We start from the raw sequence: 20647 nt of genomic DNA, 5'->3' as shown, positions 1-20647 counted from the left end.
TCAGATCTTTGGGCGGGGGGGAGGGGGCGAGGGGGGGGAGCAATAGAGTACAGTACCAAAGAAGATGGGGAAGAATTTTCAACAAAAATGTGGAAAAATATAGAGAACTCTAAATGCCCCCAAATAGTGTTTGGGTTAGGCAATTTGAGGGTCCTTTGGAGAAAGCATTTTTTGTGCAGTGATCAAGTCAGAAGCCACTTTGTATAGCATTAGCAGTATTCCATGTTTTATTGCCACATTCTTGATTTTCTTTTTTGCTGAAACTGTGTTAGGCCACTGTTTTTGTGGAGTAATGTATAATGGCTTAGAGAGCCACTCCCTGGGAGCATAGAACTCATCTTCTATAAATGTAGTTTTAATATTATTTTCTTTAGATATTTTACCTCAGACTGTTTCAAATAAAAACTTATCCAGGTGCTAATACCATTTTCTCAAATGCACTGAAATGACTTTGTTTAAAATATCATCAGCAAACTACTTTGAAAATGCCTCTGCCATAAGACTTATATTATAATTGGCACTGCAGAAGGATAAATAATGAATTGCCTGTCATTGCCAGCTCTTCTTTTACACGAAGTACAGTGATGCTTTCTATAGGGCCCACTGGTTTACTAAAGATCCTGTCAAAAACTCTTTGGTGTAGGAGGCCACTTGTATGTGAAATTTCTAGAGAATCTGATACGTGGCCACTTTTGTTTCCATCAGCAGAAAATAGTTATAAGGGGATACAAGATTCACCATAAGTTAGCAGTAATGATTATAATGATGAAAACTGCAATTGTCATCATTTGCATTTTTCTCTCTGTTGTGTACATGTGTAGGAGTGTATTTTTTCTAGTCTTCATAGTGACTCTTAAATGTGTAGGTCTCATTATTCCCATTTTATATATGAAGGAACTGAGACTCAGAATATTTAATTTGTCAGAACTTTTTGGCTTACTAAATAAAAACAGAGCAGGATTCTAATCAGCTTTTTCTTTTAAGACTATGTTCTTTATGTGGCCCATGCAGTTATACGGATTATTTGAAAGTTGAACTTCAACACTTTTAACAGCAACTACTCACTCTGGTTTGGGAGCTCAATACCTCATTATTTTCTTACATTTTCCCCTCCAACTAAGGAAGAAGAGAGATCACTTTTATTTGCTTAATATGTTGCTATTTGCCGTTGTTGCTTGTAAGGTACTTTCCTGTGCTTTTAATACTGTTACATACTTGGTTAATCCTTCACATCAGCTCTATGAGAGGTGGAATACCCTCAACATTTTGTTAAGAACCTTTTAAATATCATTGTACATTCACATACTCACCACCTAGATTTACCACTAACATTTTATTATGTTATTACAGACCTATAACTTGTCCATCATCAATTTATTTTTGACTCATTAGCAAGTAAATTAAATAACATTACTACCTCTATCATAAGTACTTCAGGATGTCTATTATTGACTGTAGTTCACTATTTATGTACTACTTTTTTAAAAAAGATTTTATTTATTTATTTAACAGAGAGATCTGACAGACATCAGAAGTAGGCAGAGAGGCAGGCAGAGAGAGGGAGGAAACAGGCTCCCCGATGAGCAGAGAGCCAGATGTGGGGCTCGATTCCAGGACCTGGGATCATGACCCAAGTCGAAGGCAGAGGCTCAACCCACTGAGCCACCCGAGCACCCTATGTACAACTTTTTTGATCTGAAATTAACATTCGGTTAAATGCACAGATCTTAAATGTACATTCTCTGAATTTTGATAAATGCGTACACCCAATACCTATCAAGATACAAAACACTACTATTGGTAGGTGTCTTTTTAATTCACAATTTGTAAGTGAGGAGCCTGAAGCACAGAGAGGTTAATGATCTGCCTAAGATCATAACTGCCAGTAGGTTGCAGAGCAAGAACTCAAACTTCTAGTCTGGCTGCAGGGTTTGTTCTAACCACACCACCATACTGTCCATGGATTAGCCTCACATATTCAGGTATCTTTTACATACCATTTTACAGATGTGATGTTTATTTTTTACATAGGTGTGTGTAGACACAACTAGTATGTTTGGGACTAGAGTAGAAATGCTCTTCTAGAAATGCATCAGTTCTTTGTAGCAAGTTTGGCAGTTTAAGAGGGAAACGAACTCCTTTCGTTGAAATACTAGGGTGCATGTCTGTATAATAAATAACTCTGGTTTTAACTGGATCCTTGTTTAATTTTTCCGTATATAAAGTCACAGTTAATTTCCTAGTGGCAACACTGAGGTTCAGAAAAATCCTAAAGTGCCACTTGAATAATTAAGGGTAAATGATGAACAGTATAGCTTTGTGTTAAGCATAGTTTTGCTCTGTTAGTAGAGAATTATTCATCTATGTGTGGTGTATATATAGTACCACTCACCGTGATAGCTCAGTTTCCAAAATAATGGAATTAACCAATTTAGGATTTATAGCTGTGAAATTTATGAAGTTTTTTTAAAAACATGAATGGAATTCCTTGACCTTTCAAAGTAAATTGCATAAAAATATGAATAAGGACTGGAATAGTTTTTTTTCTTTTTTCTTTTGTGAGACTTAGGTATACCATCCCTATGTAAATAAATCGTATCTCTTTCCTATGTTGTTTGTGTTCACATCAAAAGATGTATCTGAAAACTTGACTGGTACTCTTCATCACTCTCCAGATGATGACAGAGCAGCCATTATATTAAAAAAAAAAATTCTAAGTATTGCTCAGAAAGCAGTTTAAATAAATAAAAGCATGTAGTTAGCAAAACCTAGCTAGTCACTAGAGGGCAGAGCAGTACTATACTTCAGGTTTTATTTGAAAATTTGTGGTTTAAAAATTACTGAACATACAACAGTATACCAGTGCACAACTAAATAGAAATTTTTTTTGTATTCTTATTATCTTGTCTTGCTGTGAAATCCAATAACATGCTTACCCTTGTATCAAAGGAGATTTTCTGGCAATTACATTGCTTTCAAAAGGGCATGATTATTTAGTATACCTCAAGAGAAAAATACTAAGGCTTAGAAGGAGAGATGCATTAAATCATTTCTACTGTAGTACCTTGAAATCGGATTGCATGCAGTATATACTTTAGATGAGGCATTATGACAGGTTAAGTTTGAGACAAGTTTACTAGTATTAGATTTAGATTTAAAGAATTCATTGAAATGTGGAGGTTTTTAAACCTTTCAGCTGAAATGTGTTGAATCATTAAGACTTTGAAATTACCAAATTGTTAAAGCAATGAACTAACTCGAGCTCCTAAAATCTTAAAATTCTGTCAGGTCACAGTCACTTAATTTCATTTGTTTGAAATTTTTTAATCATTCTGGTATATTTTCATTAGGACTTATTTTTTCTGATAGATTCTTAAAATAAAGGAAGCTCTGAGCTAGTTTCCTAGTGAGTAACCTCAGTAGTTCAGTATCTCAAAAGATAGAAAATTTTACTTTGAATGTGTAGTTTGGATTTCTATGATTTATATAGGATTCATTTCTAATAGAGAACATGGGATGTCAGAAAAAGCACTGGATTTTGGAATTCAGAGATTCAAGGCCCCAGTTCTCATGTTTTTGCTTTACAACCTTGAACAAATCACATTACTCCTCTGAAGTAACCATTTTGTAAGTTGGAGAATTGGGAAAAGTATTTTTTTTTTTTTTTAATTTACAGCTGTGTTGTTTTGAGGATTGTGTCTATGTGTATATATATATCTCCAAAGATAAGACTATAAAGACAAATTTTAGTAGGTGATAAAATAAGGTCAGAAAAATCTTAGAAATAACTCTGAAATGGATATTATCTCATAAACATAGTAAAATGACGGCACCTGTTACATGATAAATGTTTCCAGGCCAAAGTGAGAGGTCCATCCTCTTCCCTGTCTCTTGAGTGTCTCTGGCTGCTTAATCTCTCTGTAACTCCTGACTCTGTCCTTCCTCTTACACTTTACTCCTTGTTTATTTCCATGTTTCCTCTCTCTGTGTTTCTCCTGACTGTCTTTGGTCTCTCTCTGTGTTTTTCTTGTCCCAGGCGCCCTCAGGAAGACCCCAAGCCTCTAGCGGTACCTGGTATCATCTCCAGCATGTATATAGATGTGGAGGATTCCCTGGGATATTGAGAAATACCAGAGGCGCATTGTTCTCCTGTAGTAAGTCCATCAGCATTTACTAAGTGACTACTGTTAACAGAGCACAGCTGGCGAGGCTTTGGGCAAAGAAGAATGAGTCAGGGCATAGCTCAGAAGAAAGAAATTTGTAAACTCTTCTCAGTGTCTTGTAGGCTAGAGACACGTGCAAATGAAAACAACAACAAAAGAAAAAGTTGACAAATAATTATGTAGATGAGTCGTGTTGTTCTGTGTGCTGCAGAGGCCCAGAGTTAAGGAGTAGAGAAAACCAGGTGGTATCAATCAGGTTTCCTGCATAAGTTTAAAATTAGATTTGAAGTATGGCTGGAAGAAAGATGAGGAAAGAGAGGGTGGAAGTGAGTAATTTCTGTGGGGCCTGGCCAGCCTGTTGGCTTGCCTGTAAAGGAATCCCTGAGGGTAATGAGATAAGAGCATGAAGTTGCAGCCTACCAATAGCGAACTTTGCTTCAGCTCCCAGTCTTAGAGAAATTCAAGTTATTAAAGGAAGTACAGCCAAGTTGAGACTTTGCATAAATAAGTGGTAGCTCTTGCCAGTTTTAGAATTTGTAGAGTTGAAGGGTAAATTGTGACTATAAGATAATAAAGTCCATACGCCATAAAATTGGGGTATGCCATTAGAATATGATCTAGGGATGCATTGTGGACAAGAGGATGAGCTAGAATAGTAAATCAGTATAACAAATTTGTTGTTTTGTGTTAGAAATCTGTTTTTGCCCTTATATTTTAGATAGTTCTACCCTACAGACCCACTGTGGTTTCCAGAGTGGGGAACCTTGGCTTGCTGTCACATTGGGTCACCCACAGAACATTGAATCTCTGTTTCCTCAGATAGAAGCTAAGGATGAAAATACTGACCTCAGAATTGTTCATGTTAATTCAGTGATATTTTGAATTCTTGAGTGCATGATAGCTACTGCTTGTTACAGACACTTAAAAAGCATTTTTATTTTTTATTTATTTTGTTTTAAAGATTTTATTTATTTATTTGACAGAGAGAGATCACAAGTAGGCAGAGAGGCAGGCAGAGAGAGAGGAAGGGAAACAGGCCCCCCGCTGAGCAGAGAGCCCGATGCGGAACTCGATCCCAGGACCCTGAGATCCTGACCCGAGCCGAAGGCAGCGGCTTAACCCACTGAGCCACCCAGGCGCCCCTTAAAAAGCATTTTTAAAGTAGTTAGTAAAATACAGTATAATTTCCAAGAGTTTTTTTAAAAATAGAAGCAACCCCATTGTATTCAGAAAATGCTGTATATACAGGGAATATTTATAATGTGGGGTAAGATGCAAAGAATGATATCAACATGAATACCTGAGTACCTACTACTGACTTCAGAGACAGAGCTGTCGCTGGCCCCAGTCCCTTGCCTCTCTTTAACCTTGCCCACCCCGCTGCCTGCCCAATGCTAGATGTTGAGTTTATTACTTCTTTGTTTTTCCTCATCGTATTTTTCACATATTTATGTATCCCCTACATGCTTTTTGCTTGTTCTTGAATTTTATATAAGTAATAAAATACTGTTTTCTTATGCAGCCTCTCTTTTTTTCAGCCTAGTATCATGTTTCAGAGTCATCCTTCCCTATACTTGTAATTCACTTATCATCATTTTCTGAAAATAATACAATTTATCTACTTTCTTTTGTTGGCCATTTTAGATTATTTCCAGATACTGTGTTATTAGAGATAAAACTGGAGAGGTAAAATTCCTGGGAATCCTGTTCATGCCCCTAATGTGCGTATTCTGTCTCTAGGATACACGTTCAAGAGTGTAGCTGCTGTTTCACAGGGTATGCCCAGCCCCAGAACTCTACATGAGAATGGCAAATGGATTTCCATAGAGCTTGTTACATTTTTTACTCTCTCTAGCCCGATGTAAGTGTCTTTCTGTAGTCCTTAAAATGCCAAGATTTTTGTTGAAGGAATTTCGTAAGTTTCCAAATAACACCACTTAACAATAAACCCTGATGAGCTATTTTTTTAAAATTAGTTTTATCCTTTGCAGCAGCTGCTTTTCTTTGTCACAGTTTTCCAATTGTCACTTGTACCTTTTCTCAAACCCACTGAAGTCAGACATCCTGAAATAGCTGGGTGTGTTTCTAGCTAACTTTTTCCTCCCAAGAAAACCACATCATAATAATGTGATGTTCTCTTAAATGAAAATTGTTAGCTGTTCCTGACTTCCAAAGACAGTTTGGGCAGAGTAATGTACACATCTTTTACTGATTTCTCTTTTCCTTAATTTGAGTTGAGAGAGACAAAGAGTGACCCAGAGAGGGCCATTTGCAAGGTGCAGTGACTTAACCTGTGTTTTGTTCTGCACTGTGAAAATCCCCAAAGCTCAGGTAAATCACTCCACTTGTATTTCCACTCTCTCCCCTTTTCTGACCTTCACCCACTTCTGTTTTTCTCAGCCAGTGCTGCTTTTGAATGTGATTGTATTTCTCCACTCATTTCTCGTCTCCATATTCCAGTTCTTCCAGCTTTATGATAACTCTGTACCTGCTGGTGCATAATGTTAGTTGGTCAGTCTCAGTATTCTGCCAGAATAGTTGCCATTACCTATCACATTAATTTTCGGAGGCTTTCCAGTAGTGTACCAGGATCTAGCCAAGTGCCTAGGATTTACTATTCATTAGATGTTTATTGAATGAGGAAAGGAGTGATAGAAATGTCTGAAAAGCACTGATGTCTTTTCCTTGTTCAGCAGTAATTTCCCCAAACACAATGGGCAAAAATCATGTGTACTGAAAACACTTAAGCCCATGGATAGCTTTCTAAACCATAAGCAATTATTTTTTCTTGCTTCACTCTGTTTTGTTTTGTTTTTTAAAAAATGAGAGCAGTAGGCCAGTGATCTATAAGGATCCTTTTGACTCCAGCATTTTGTATTCTGTCTTCAGTTGAATTGAAGATTTGTTTGTCTCTGGATGTCTAGTTGCCACTACCAAAATCCGAATCCATCCACTTCACTGGGCTCGAGGCCCATGACTGTATCACAGCAACCTGTCAGTCATTGTCTCCTGTAACCACAGCAGGTGGGGCCTACACTGAACTTTCCCTTCCTCCATTTGTTATTTAGGGTTGATTTGTTCTAGAGTAAGAACACATTTATATCATTCTTTGTAAAAGTCTGTTGAATACCTTTGGCTTCCCAGTTGTATTCACCAGGTTGCCCTGGCATTGTTCAGTGTAAAAATCTTAAGTTCTGCCCCCTCGTTCCTCCTCTTCTTCCTCCTCCAGTCCCACAACTATGTCTAACCCTTTGTTATTTGCTGTATGACCTAACCGGATGTCTTTTCTCATAGTCTAGTTACCATCTTTGAGTCAGTGTTGATTTTTACTGTTGGGCCTTTCCCTGGGGTCAGGTGGGTCTATAGTCATCTGGTGCTAGAAGAAGCAAGTTACCCCTTTCTTTCTCCTCTGGTTTCCCTGCTGAACCCTCAGCTCCTTTCACTTCGTCTTCCCATAGCTGTTGCAGGGACTGTAACCGTGTTACTTGTCCAGATTTTTTTTCTTTTTCTTTTTTAACAAATTTATTTATTTATTTATTAGAGAGAGAGCATGAGTGGGGGAGAGGGGCAGAGGGAGAAGCAGGCTCCCCACTCAGCAGGGAAACCCGACATCTGGTTTAATCCCAGGACCCCGGGATTATGACCTGAGCCAAAGGCAGACACTTTAACCAACTGAGCCACCCAGCCACCCCTAGACTTCATTTTATGACTGCCTCTGAACTCTGTGGACCAAAGGCAAAGGGTACCAGAGAGAAGACTACATGGAGCAGGGGGCACAAAGTCCTTCTTAACTTTACATAAATTTTAAGTACTGCCCAATCACTCCTGAGGGTCCTGGCCATAGACCTGTGGGTTTGACTATGTACCAAGATCAAGTAGGTTCTTTCTGACTTTTATGCATGAACACCAAAAAATGTCATCTTGTCACAATGTTACGAATCTGCTTTGTGAAAACTTCTGTGTAAGTCTGACAAATTTAGGTTAAGAAGAGAATAAGGTAAGAGAAGAATTTTGTAACAAGAAAAAGGAAGATAACTTCTTCAATGAAGGATCTATTTGTAATAATAATTCTGAATCAAATTTGGAATTTTAAAAAAATGTTGTTTTTTTTTTTAATGTTAAATTATTTACTACTGAAAGCCCAATTGTTAACCACCCACCTCCAGCCTCCATGCACATAAAAGACTCAAGATTTACTGGGCTGTCCAGCCATGAAGAACAAGAAGCCACACTATCTGTGATTATTCACCCCTCCTAACTGCTTACTGGACAAACTCCACAAAAACACATTATGCCAGATGTTCTCTTCTCAAAAGAAGCAGTTAATACCATCCTATCTCTAGAGGAACAGATTATGTTTTGTTCTTGAGGAATGCAGGGAAACATCTTTTATGCTTAGAAGGGGAAAATGGGAGAAATTACCTGACATGAAAACTTTACTCACTCAAATCAGTCTTAAATTGTGTCTCTGATTAACGTAAAAGCTTGGACCTGTTCGGTATTAACATTAATATTTTAAATTACCAGTTATAAAAGTCTCTTTTGTAGTACTAATTCACTTAGTATTTTATTTAGACAGGCTTAAAGTACTTTAGAAAACCTACAGTACTCTTTTAGTATTCTTGTTTTAATTAAAGTTTTTTTTTTAAAGTGTATATTCTCTAATGACTAAGTTGCAGCAAATGTTAAAAATACACTGTCATATTAATAAGTTGGATTATCCTTAAATATAGTACAAAGTGTATGAATATATATAATCATTTGGTGTAAAATTTCTTTCAGAATCTAGGAAGCGCATATATTACAGATTGTGCTTTGAATGGGCTTCACTTTCATTGAAAGGGGCATTTTTTTTTTTTTCCTTTTTTATAGATTTTATTTATTTGAGAGAGAGACAGTGAGAGAGAGCATGAGCGAAGAGAAGGTCAGAGAGCGAAGCAGACTCCCCATGGAGCTGGGAGCCTGATGTGGGACTCGATCCCGGGACTCCGGGATCATGACCTGAGCCGAAGGCAGTCGTCCAACCAACTGAGCCACCCAGGCGTCCCGAAAGGGGCATTTTTGAATGCTAAATTAAGAATTAAATTTCAACTAGATACTAATTTTTATTGCTGTGTTATTTGTTATACAGCAAAGTCAGTAATACATATAAAATAAATTCAGAGTTGGGCTTCATGTTATTAATCATGTGATTATACAATATCTGCCTTTATGCATTTATATTACTGCAAAGCGTCTTCTTAAAATAGTTCTAAATAGTTTTATTCAAATGTAGGTGTTGCTGGAATGACAATATTCATTTTGTCTGGTAGTTTATATCTGGCTTACAAAAACAGTGAAATACTCAGATGGGTCTATCATTTTGATGAAGAAATGATTAGTGTTGCCCTTTTTCCTGCAGTTAATTGCTCAGTATATTACCATTCATTGTGTTAGCTGCAAAATCCACATTTCTAAAGGGCTAACTAGATTTTATTAAATCTGAGAAATAAGTCACTGAATCATATATATATATAAACAGTAGAGCAGAAAGTAGAGCACCCACACTTTTTTTGTTTCTTCGTGCCTTGAGGAATCAGGACTCCTCAAGGAAGCTCAGTTAACATAGTGCCGTTAAAGATAACAAATACCGTTTTCTTCTGTGTATATTTCTCCCACCGAATCTTACCCAGAATCTGTAGGTTTCTTTCTGCTTAGCCAGTGGACTCTTTACCCCCTTTCCCTATGTTAGCCAAGCACCATGTCTCTTTTGAATGATGGCATCATTGCCCTTAGGTTAAGGTTTGTTTTGAGCTTAGAGTTATCTTGGCTGCTGTTTTCATCCATTTATGCTGTTTTCATCCATTTATAGTTATTTGCTGTTACTTAACCCTTACATTGGTTAGATGGCAGCATTACTTTCTGTAAGTCTTAAGCTGCTCTTTTAATTGCCACCTATATCATGTGTTCATCAATTAATAACCTGCCCTTGCTAAGAACCATTCTGAACCTAGGGTAGGTGGCACTGTGGAGCTCTTGAGTCCATGATGTGGAGCAGAGGGTCTGATTTTCTCTCAGTGGAGTTGCCCAGTGTCCAGTCAGCTGTTCTGTCAGGTTTAAAGCCCATCAAGACAGCCATTCTGATGCTCTTAATGGAGTTTACTCAAGGATCGATTTGAGTATGTTTCTTTTTGCTTCACTTCTAAAGCTGTGCCAGAGATTTTCTGTGATCTGTTGGAAATTATTTACGTTTAAATGATCTCAAATACTGTTTTCATTGAAAGGTTCTGGCTCTTTTACTCTTTGTACTTAGTAAAGATGGTGAAATCATGATGGGATTGTATTCTCCTCTTTACTCCTCTACATTTTTCTGGGCACTTCACAGACCCAAGAGGGATCCCCACCCTTCCTCACCCGCTCCTTTCCAGTTAGACTTCATATTTATGGTGAGGATGAACTGTGAACAAGTTACAGGATTTAAATCTGTGATTTTCAGTAGGAGACTTTATAGTACAGGCTCACTTGTCTATAATTAACAGGCTACTAATGATTGATGATGATGTGGAAGTGCATGGAGTAGAGGTTAAAATAATGAGGCCAAGGGTCATGATTTGGTATAATCATTTGAGACACTAAAAGAAGAGGGTCACGAGGAAGTTTATGGTTCATGCTGTAGGGAATTAAGAGATTTGGAGGAGAGATACTATTCTGCCCAGGATCATATTTGACCTGCATGGAGAGGAAGAGAGGAGGAGCATTTTAAAATAAGGGGTCTCTGGGCAAGCACGAGAGGCAAGGAAGTACCCAACTGCTGGGAGCTGGGCCATGAATGCGTCTTCTAGGATACAGAGAAAGGCAAAGAAGTTTGGAGCCAGATGGTGGTGTGTGTGTGTGTGTGTGTGTGTGTGTGTCTGTCTGTCTGTCTGTCTGTGTTGGGGAGAGAAGGTGAGGAGAGACAGGGAGGTTAATGCCAACCTAAAGAATTACATCCTGAGAGTAAAGTGTGGAGTGCCATTGAAGAATTTGGATTTGGAGAGTGAAAGGCTCAAAGCATGCTTCTGAATAAGTGTATGGATAGACATTAGTGTGGAATGGAGATTATCACTTAGAAGCTACTGTAATCATCTCTTGGGGTAAGGAGGTACCAAAGGACTTGAAGAAGGAAGAAAATACATTTATGTGTCTTATAAAATATATGTGTAAAATATTTACTATTTATTTGTAGAATATGTGAGAGGCACTCTGAAGGGGTTTTCCATATTATCTGTGTCCATTCTTACCATCCTATAAAGTAGAAAGTACTAGCCTATTTTTATAGATGAATGAACTATAAAAATATTTATAGATGAAATATGAACTATGAATTAGATAGCTAGCCATACTCAAGATTATCTGACTGTGAAGTCCAAGTCTTTATACTCCTAGCTCTGGCTTATGAAGCGTGGAAATGGGGAACAGATGAATGTTTTATCCCTTATTTGATTTTTATCCTTTCTTTAGAATTATTGAATGGATCCAAATTAGACCTGTATTTGTGCATATTCTTATGTACATAATTGTATTTCTGTCAGTACACCTAAATTTGAGTTTGATACAGATGTTATTATATATTAGACAACTGTGTCTTCATCACGGCCTAAAAGAAAATGCTCTTTTCTGATAATTTATAAGAAAATGTAAGATGACAAAATTTGAGTCATTAATAGTGTTTTATATCAATGAAGAGCAAGTAGGAAGAGATTATATTTCCCACCAAATAGTAGTTTTACTATACAAGAAATGATGTCAGTGTCTGCCTTTCCTAGAATAAAAATAATAGGATAAACTGGAATGTTTAGAAAAGAAGAATTTTGTTTAATTTTTTTGTTGAGTGAAAGTTGGCTAGAAAGCTTTCGGTATTTGTAGATCATTGAAGAAATGTTAGTACACTGAATTTCTTGTTAATAGAGTGAAGTTTATTCTTTAATGAAAGGATGATCTTAGTGTCATCACTCTAATGATTAAAAACTATTTTACAGTTTTTAAAAAACACACAAACACACACCCACCCCTACCATGTGGAAGAGGGTGGAGATCCGAAGAAGTATAGGTACTGACACCCAGTGAATTGCTCAGTGTCAACACCAACAACCTTTCTGCCTCCTGTCCAAGGCTTTCTGAGCGTTTTTTAACAGGATTTTTTATATATATATATATATATATATATATATATATATATATATATATATATTATATATATATTATATATTTATTTATTAAGTTTTTTTTTTTTTTTTTTTCTTTTTAATGTGACAGGGAGGGCGCGAGAGAGCACAAGCAGGGGGAGTAAACAGCAGAGTGAGAGGAAGACAAGCAGAATCTCCACTGAACAGGGAGCCCAATTTGGGACTCGGTCTCAGGACCCTGTGGTCATGAACTAACCCAGACACAGATGGCTAACCCACTAAGCCACCCAGGCATGCCCTGAGAGGGTTTTTTTTTTTTTTTTTAAATTGATCTTCACCAGTTTTTATAATTTGTCACTTTATCCTAAAAACAGTTTCTCCCAAAATGTGGTTAGTTGAGGAGAGTCTGTTAGCTGTGATCTGGTTAAATGAGATTTACATATTTCAGATTGCTGTTCATCCTCAAACTGTGCTACGTGAGGACCTTTCTTGTGGGAACTTTTCTTTCGGATTCTGATTTTTATTTCTCTTTGTATAACCTGCATTTCTAAAAGCAAAAATAGTTTTAGGTTCTCAAATAAGAAACAGCTGTCTGAAATATGTTCATTGAATCAGCTGAGTGTCTGCAGTTGCCCAACAAAAGTTATTTGATTTGGGTAGTGTAAAGAAATAGAAATAAGCATTCAGATTCAATTTTGGCTTCTGTAATAAGAACGTCTGTCTGTAACTTGAAGTCTTAAAATCTACACCTAGTATAATCTTACATTGAAATTTGGAGAGATTTGAATCTTTAAACAGTACTGAGACTGCTAATAAGAGAGCTTAAATGATAATATGCCTATTTATTTTAAATTATTCCTTTGATCTTTAGAGGAAGACATTGAGTGTTCATCTCAAGATTGACCTGATAAGGGATATAGTCAATATATCAGATTTTCACAAGATGGAAAAAAAATTGTAATTTTATGTGTGTGTGGTGTTTGGCGAAAAGCGCTGAATGCTTTTAGTTCCTCAAAGAAAATCAATCTAGAGAATGAATTGGACAAAGCCAGAAGCATATTAAGAATGCTGTCCCAAAAGACTTTTAGGAACTGTAAAATTGAGTGCAGTGATGTAAAACTGTTCGCACTTTTTATTAAATCCTTAAAGGACTGCAAACTGATTGTCTCATTGAGATACTGTTGCTGTAAATATTTAGGGAGAGAAAGTGTGTTGATAAGTCTCTGGCATTAACTAAATATTCACAAGGAAGAGTGTATTAAAATAATAATTTTTTTTGCACTTATTCAGGTTTACTTTATTATTCTGTTTTCTGAGATCCTTTTCTTGAAAATCATGTATCGTCGGGGATGCGTGGCTTAGTTGGTTAAGCATCTGCTTTTGGCTCAGGTAATGATCCCAGGGTTCTGGGATCAAGTCCCGCATAGGGCTTCTTGCTCAGGGGGAGCCTGCTTCTCTCTCTGCGGGCTCTTCTTCTCGTTCCCCCTTCTTGTGCACACGCACTCGCTCATTCTGTCTCTCTCTCTCTCTGTCTACTTAACAAACAAATAAATAAAATCTTAAAAAAAAAAATCTTCAAAGTCTCTACTTGTGACAATCCTTGATAGGTATAGAAGAATAATATGGTTGGGGGAAAGTCCTAAACACCACATTATGACCATTGATAAAACTGATTATTAAAATTTGGTGGGTTGGAAATGCTACCTCGTGTTTGATGACTTTCAGATGAGATTTTGTCTCTTGTCTGGAATGTTGAGTTGAGAATGAGAGTAGATGTCTTGGGGTTACTTGTGTGAGACCTTAAGGATCTCTGTGTCTTAGCTCCCCAAGTATAAAATAAGTATAGTAATTGTTTTACATACTCTTATGTAACTCTTAGTTGAGGTTTTTGAGAAAGATTATTCTTACTCTGAAGTCACAATCTGAAAAGTAAGTACTGGGAGAACTTGACCTATTAGAAAGGTCCTGGCTACTTGATAGACATAGGATAAAAAGTGCTGTTTTGAGTTAAAGGGGATCTGAGATAATACGGCTCCAGTTTTCAAGCACAGCTGAATGTGGCATTTTATTGAAATAACCTAGGTTGAAAATGTCTTATACTCCATGTATAGAAACTTCATGGACAGTTTGCGGTGGTTTAGAATCTGTGTTGTGCTCTACTGTCACCCATTTCTCAAGCTCGCATCCCCTAAGAATAAGGTGTAAATTACTTGGAGGTTTACCTCGGGTTGGTATGAAAGGGCAACTGGAACAGAGGAGGAAGATAGGCTACAGTATTCTTTTTATTAAGCACTATAGTCTGCTGGAATGTGGTGTGGTGAGTTAAACCTTTCCAGGAGAATGTTATGGTCTTGTGACCAATTCTCTTGTACATGTGAATGCCTTCTTAGTTCTCATATATTGTTTAGCCTTTTTTTTTTCAAGGTCCCTGTCAAGGCGGTGGGTGCTCAGTATATATATTGTGGATGTGGAATGACTGTTGGTCATTTTAATGAAATGAATTTAATGACGTGAATTTTAATGGAATTTTTGTATTCTGTGAAGAGCGTCAATGATTTGCTTTGTGTTTTAAAAATGTTAAATAAATAAACTCCAGTTCCTTCAGAAATGTTATCTTTTAAACTTTCTCAGTGAGGAGTGAAAATGAAAAATTAACACAGGGATGACTTTGTCCTGATTTCAGCTCTTTTATCTTGAACAAATTCTGCGACCTTGAGCAGATTTCCAAATTGGGACTTCAGTTTCCTCTTCTTTCAATGAGAGAGTTATATTGGATAATCTTTAAAGTTTGTTCTAACTCTATAAATCTGTGATTTTGAATGAAGAACAAAGTGGGAGTTCAAAATAAGTACGAGTGTTTCTAAATCAAGTTAGATGAGTTTAATAGGAGAAGGAGGCACATTCACTAAGTTTTTTAGGAGAATTTTGATGAGGAAGAAAAGAGAAATGTTGATAGAGAAAACAATCCTCATAGTAGAAATGCTGCAAAGAGTTGCACAGTAGCAAAACCTGGTATGGGTTAGATCAAAGAGTTTTTCTTGGGCTAAGATAGTTTTCATATTCTTGTCTAGAAGCTCAATTTCTGATAAAATAGCCATTTAAAATCTGAATTTCTTTGCTTTTTGTTTGTTTGTTTTTTAAAGAGCTTACTCACTTGGGAGAGAGAGAGCATTAACAGGGAATGGGGAAAGGAACAAGCCAGTTGCCCACCAAGTGGGGAGCCCCACATAGGGTTTGATCCCAGGGCTCCGAGATCATGACCTGAGCTGAAGCCAGACGCTTAACCAACTGAACCGCCCAGGTGCCTCTAAAATCTGTTTTTAATAAAGTATTATTCTTCATCTTTTAAAACCCCAACATTTTTGCTCCAGTACCCACTTAGTCCCCTTACCCCCTGCCCCTCTAAACCACAGGAACCATATTATTTATTTACTCTTTAACTGATTTGTGTAGTTTCCTCACAAAATCAAAATATAGCCAAAAGTGAAAAACGTATCAGGCTGTTGGAGAAGGAAAGTAATACTGATAGAGGTTAAGATGTGTCTCCTTCGTATTTTCCTTTTTGCAGATTGCTCTTGATAAGAGTAGATTGTTAGTAAGACCCATTTGTTTTTCTTAGAAATATCTCTTATTCCAAATAATGTTTATCTACAGTAAACTTTCAGAAATTAGTATAACATGTTTCATGCAGAACGACTTAAGAATCAAGGAACCTATTTGTTACAAGTACATTTCCTCTAAACATGAACCTTTTCTTTATTGGTGGTTTCTTGCCATCCGAAAGATTCCTAGAACATTCTGTGTAAAAGAGGAGCGGTCTTCAATGAGTCCTGAAGTATTCATCACAGTATATAAAGTTGATCATTCTTTCTTTTGTGGGGGAAAAATGCATTCAAACGTACATGATGTAATTTGACCAAAAACATTAATGATACTCATGATGATACATTTCTCAAGGGAAAAGAGCCTGTAAGTAAATCCTCTATAATGCCTTAAAAATTGGAAATAAGTGTTAGAGGAACCTGAAAACAAGGCGCTCTTATGTAAATATCTTTGAGAATTCTCAGACTGTGTAAGTTGTATTAAAAACTGCTTGTTGCTTTTACTTGATTCTTTTAATAATTGCCAGTAATGCCTTTGATCCCAGAAGGTGTATCTCAATGTTCTTTCAAACACATACATTGTGTAATTCCCAAGTCATAATTTCACTACCCTTTAGTATTCGAAGCTTATAATAATAAGATAAAAAGATCTCCTTTGTACAATTTTAAAGTTAAATCATTTTGAAAGTTTCGGACTGGAAACCTTTGCACTAGTAATGACTTCAGGACTCTTGACATTTAGCTGGATGACTGATCCCAGTGTATAGCTGCCAAGTAAAGGGAAGACATTGAGGCACACGATGCGTAGAATTGCTTTGACTCACTCTCGTCCCCTGGCAGCGCTTGTAGCCTGGCTGCAGCAGTACCAAATCCGTACCCTTGCATGTTTGAAAGCTGCTTTTCTTAGGCTTCAACAGCGGTTTGTATAGAGGAGGAGCCAAAGTAAGATGTCTACAGAGACTTTCTCAAAAGCAATTCACTCATAACCTACAAAGAACTCCTTTTAGATTTGGTCCTATCACTAGGCGCCGCAGACTTCTAGTAAAGCCTTTGCTAGAGAAGTCGTGTTGGGAACAGGCCTGATAAATTTTGCTGTGTTGAAATCTGTTGTGAACTGTTTTTAAGAAATACAGCTTTAGAATAATTTAGAGCTAGAAGGGCCTCTCTGGGGCCAGATGGAGGGAACCACTCAGAGGTTAGGGGATTTAGCCAAGGCATGCTCCTGGTTAGAGTCTGCATTTGAATCCAAGCTTTCAGACTCTTATGAGTGTTTTTACCATGGCAGAAATATATTCCTATGAGAGGAAGAAATAAATAACTAAACAATAATAAAAAGGGTATTTTTAGCCACAGCTTAAGTTTTAAGCAGAAGTGTCATTGTACCAAATCTGACAGGAAGACACAGAAGTTTCAGACTCTGGAAATTGGAAGTGATTCGGAGCCGAATGTGTGGTGGTCTGTACTTACCCTGTGATATGATGAGATATAAAAAAAAAAAAAAATGACACTTTTGAGGGAAATGAGAGCTTTTCCTCTCAAGTACTAAAGGTTGACCTGTGAGCTTCTTACTGATTGTCACTTTTTGAACACCTATTGAGGAAATGGTGTACCCTCAGGTAATTCAAACTTAAGGACAATATTAGTGGGAAGCAGAAATGAGGACTCCTGCCCTCTCCAGAAATGGTATCGGTTTCCACTTTAGTAACTTCTGGGTCTGTTCTCTGGTCTCTTGGTCGCCTCGTCTGAATCGCTGATGCATATTACTCCAGAGACGCTGTGTAGCCCACATTCCACTAGGTTTTCTTTGATGATCTTAAAGATTTAACTCACAGTTTATCACCTTTGTCTTTCAGGCATGTGTGGGCAGCAGTTACCTACATAGGCCTTTTATTTTTATCTTTTATTTTTTTAAGATTTCATTTATTTATTTGACAGAGAGAGAGATGGTGAGAGAGGGAATACAGGCAGGCGGAGCTGTAGAGGAAGAAGCAGTGTCCCCACTGAGCAGGAAGCCCAAATCCAGGCTCCATCCCAGGACCGTGGGATCATAACCTGAGCCAAAGGCAGAGGCTTAATGAGCCACCCAGGTGCTCCTCACACACACCTTTTAAATTAAAAATGCAACTGTAGTATCTAAGAAGAATTTAATGGAAATATGCCATTTCTGCTTAGAGAAGAAGGAAAAAGCAGTGTGATATAGTGGAAAGGGTTCTAATTTTGTGGCCAAGAAACCTGGATCTTAACTTTGCCACTAATTCATTTGGTGAATTTGAGTTGACCTTTGATCCCTATGGGTCTTGGCTTCCTCATCTATAAATTGGAGGACACAGTACAAAGACTGAATTTCCAGTCCCTATCAATTCTATAGAATGAAGCATTTCACTTTAGGAGGATAGCTCCCTAAATAGATATTATCCTATAAATTAAATATGACACCCAGGAAAACATGCATAGCCTCCTAAGAAAGTTAATTATAACAGGTTTCAGATAACTCTTTTCAAAGTCAAAACTTTTAATTTCATCAGTGGGTAACATGCTCTAGAAATAAATTGATCATTTCTTTCTGCAATGTGGGAATCTGAAAGTATCTAAATACTTAGAAGCTTTTAAAAATGCAGACTCTGCTTCTGAAGACAGAATATTGGGTGTATATCTAGGAAACTTTAGATAGATATAAATTTCATCTGAGTAAGTCTAGTCTTTAACTTTGGTCTGAACTATCAAAAACTAAAACGATAAATAACCTCATTGGGTAACTCACTCTTCTACTTTGCCTTGGTTATGTATTTATTCCACATTAACTCTTTTCGTTAATTTAATTTTAATTGGTCCTAACTTGTGTTACTGCCACCCCTAATGGCAAAAGAGGGCCTTTGCAGCTTGTCCATGGTACTACTTTAAGGGTTTTGCTGGAAGCCCGCTGATTTCCAGTAAATCAGTATTGAGGCCAGTGAATTCGTTTTCACATAGCATAGAGCAGTGTTAGTAGTAATTACTGTCCTAATATGATGGTGCTTACCTTTCATTATCAACTGAAGTGGATGATAAAAGCACATTTGTTAAATTGGATTTTCTTTCTAACCTGTGTAGGCTGTCCTTGTAGGTCCTGGAGCACTTAGGATGTAATTGAGCTCTTTCTTGCTATCTGTGGTAGTGGCAGAGGTTCAACTTGAGATTTAAAATCATGCTGTCAGTTAGAGTTGGTTTTGTTGTTGTTTTTGTTTATTTATTTTTTAAATAATTTCAAATGGGAAAACCTGGGTGTCTCAGCTGGTTAAGCATCCAACTTTGGATCAGGTCGTGATCTCAGGTTCCTAGATTGAGCCCCATCAGACTCCCCACTCTGCTTGTCTCTCTCCCTTTTCCCCTACCCCTCCAGCCTGCTCGTGCTCTTCCCCTTTCTCTCTCAAATAAGTAAATAATTAATATCTTTTAAAAAATTAAAAAAATTTCAAATGAAGTATAGTCGACATAAAATACTAGGTTCAGTTACACAACATAGTTATTTAACATATACAGTATGAGATGCTCACCATGATCGTTACCATCTGTCACTATACAAAGTTATTACAGTATAACTGACTATATTCTCTGTGTTGTACTTTTTTCATCCCCATGACTGAATTATTTTTTAACTGAAAGTTTGTGCCTCACAATCCCCTTCACCCATTTTGCTCACCTCCCCTCTGACACTCACTAGTTTGTTCTCTATATTTATGAGTCTATTTCTATTTGGTTTGTTGGTTTGTTTGTTCGTTTTGTTTTTTAGATTCCACATCTAGGTGAAGCCATGTAGAATTTGTCTTTCTCTGTCTGACTTATTTTACTTAGTGTAAAACCTTCTGGGTCCATCCATGTTGTCACAAATGGTAAGATGTCCTTTTTTTCTATGATTGAGTGATACTCCATTACACACACACACACACACACACACACTGTACACATACACCACATCTTCATCATCAGTGGACCCTTGGGCTGCTTCCATATCTTGGCTAATGTAAATGATGCTGCAATAAACACTGGGGTGCACATGTGTATCTTTTCAAATTAGTGTTTTTGTTTTCTTCAAGCAAATGTCCAGAAGTGGAATTACTAGATTGTATGGTTTTTCTGTTTTTAATTTTTTTTTCTTTGCAGTCATGGTGGGTACACCAGTTTACATTCCCACCAACAGTGCATGAGGGTTCCCTTTACTCCACATCCTTTCCAACAATTGTTATTTCTTGTCTTCTTGATACTAGCCATTCTGACTGGTATATGCAGATACCTCATTGTGATTTTGATTTGCATTTCCCTAATGATTAGTGATGTCAAGCATCTTTTCATGTGTTTGTTGGCCATTTGTATATCTTCTTTGGAAAAACATCTGTTCAGGTCCTCTGCCTGTTTTTAAATTGGATTGATTATTTTTTTTAAAGATTTTATTTATTTATTTGACAGACAGAAATCACAAGTAGACAGAGAGGCAGGCAGAGAGAGAGAAAGAGAGAGGGAGACGGCTCCCTGCTGAGCAGAGAGCCCGATGCGGGACTCGATCCCAGGACGCTGAGATCATGACCTGAGCCGAAGGCAGAGGCTTAACCCACTGAGCCACCCAGGCGCCCCCTGGATTGATTTTTTTAAATGTTGTATGAGTTCTTTATACATTTTGGCTACTCACCACTTACCAGATATATTGTTTGCAGATATTTTTTAGTTTAATGTAGTCTCAGCTCTTTATTTTTGCTTACGTTTT

The 20647-nt window shown here is 37.2% G+C and overlaps 1 protein-coding gene across 9 annotated transcripts in view; it reads left to right on the top strand.

The window, feature by feature from the left end:
- BBX (BBX high mobility group box domain containing) overlaps positions 1-20647 on the top strand; it is a 276694-nt gene that overhangs the window by 121146 nt on the left and 134901 nt on the right. Inside the window, exon 4 of one of the 9 annotated variants that reach the window (XM_059164246.1) lies at positions 4037-4154. The exons of the other annotated variants lie outside the window; for them this stretch is intronic. The gene's annotated coding sequence lies outside the window, so the exon portion shown is untranslated. The remainder of the gene's footprint in view (positions 1-4036; positions 4155-20647) is intronic. 9 annotated transcript variants of the gene reach the window in all.

This window comes from Mustela lutreola, chromosome 2 (genome assembly GCF_030435805.1).
Source record: "Mustela lutreola isolate mMusLut2 chromosome 2, mMusLut2.pri, whole genome shotgun sequence".
NCBI classification, from domain to species: domain Eukaryota; kingdom Metazoa; phylum Chordata; class Mammalia; order Carnivora; family Mustelidae; genus Mustela; species Mustela lutreola.
This window is presented reverse-complemented; position numbering and strand designations above follow the sequence as displayed.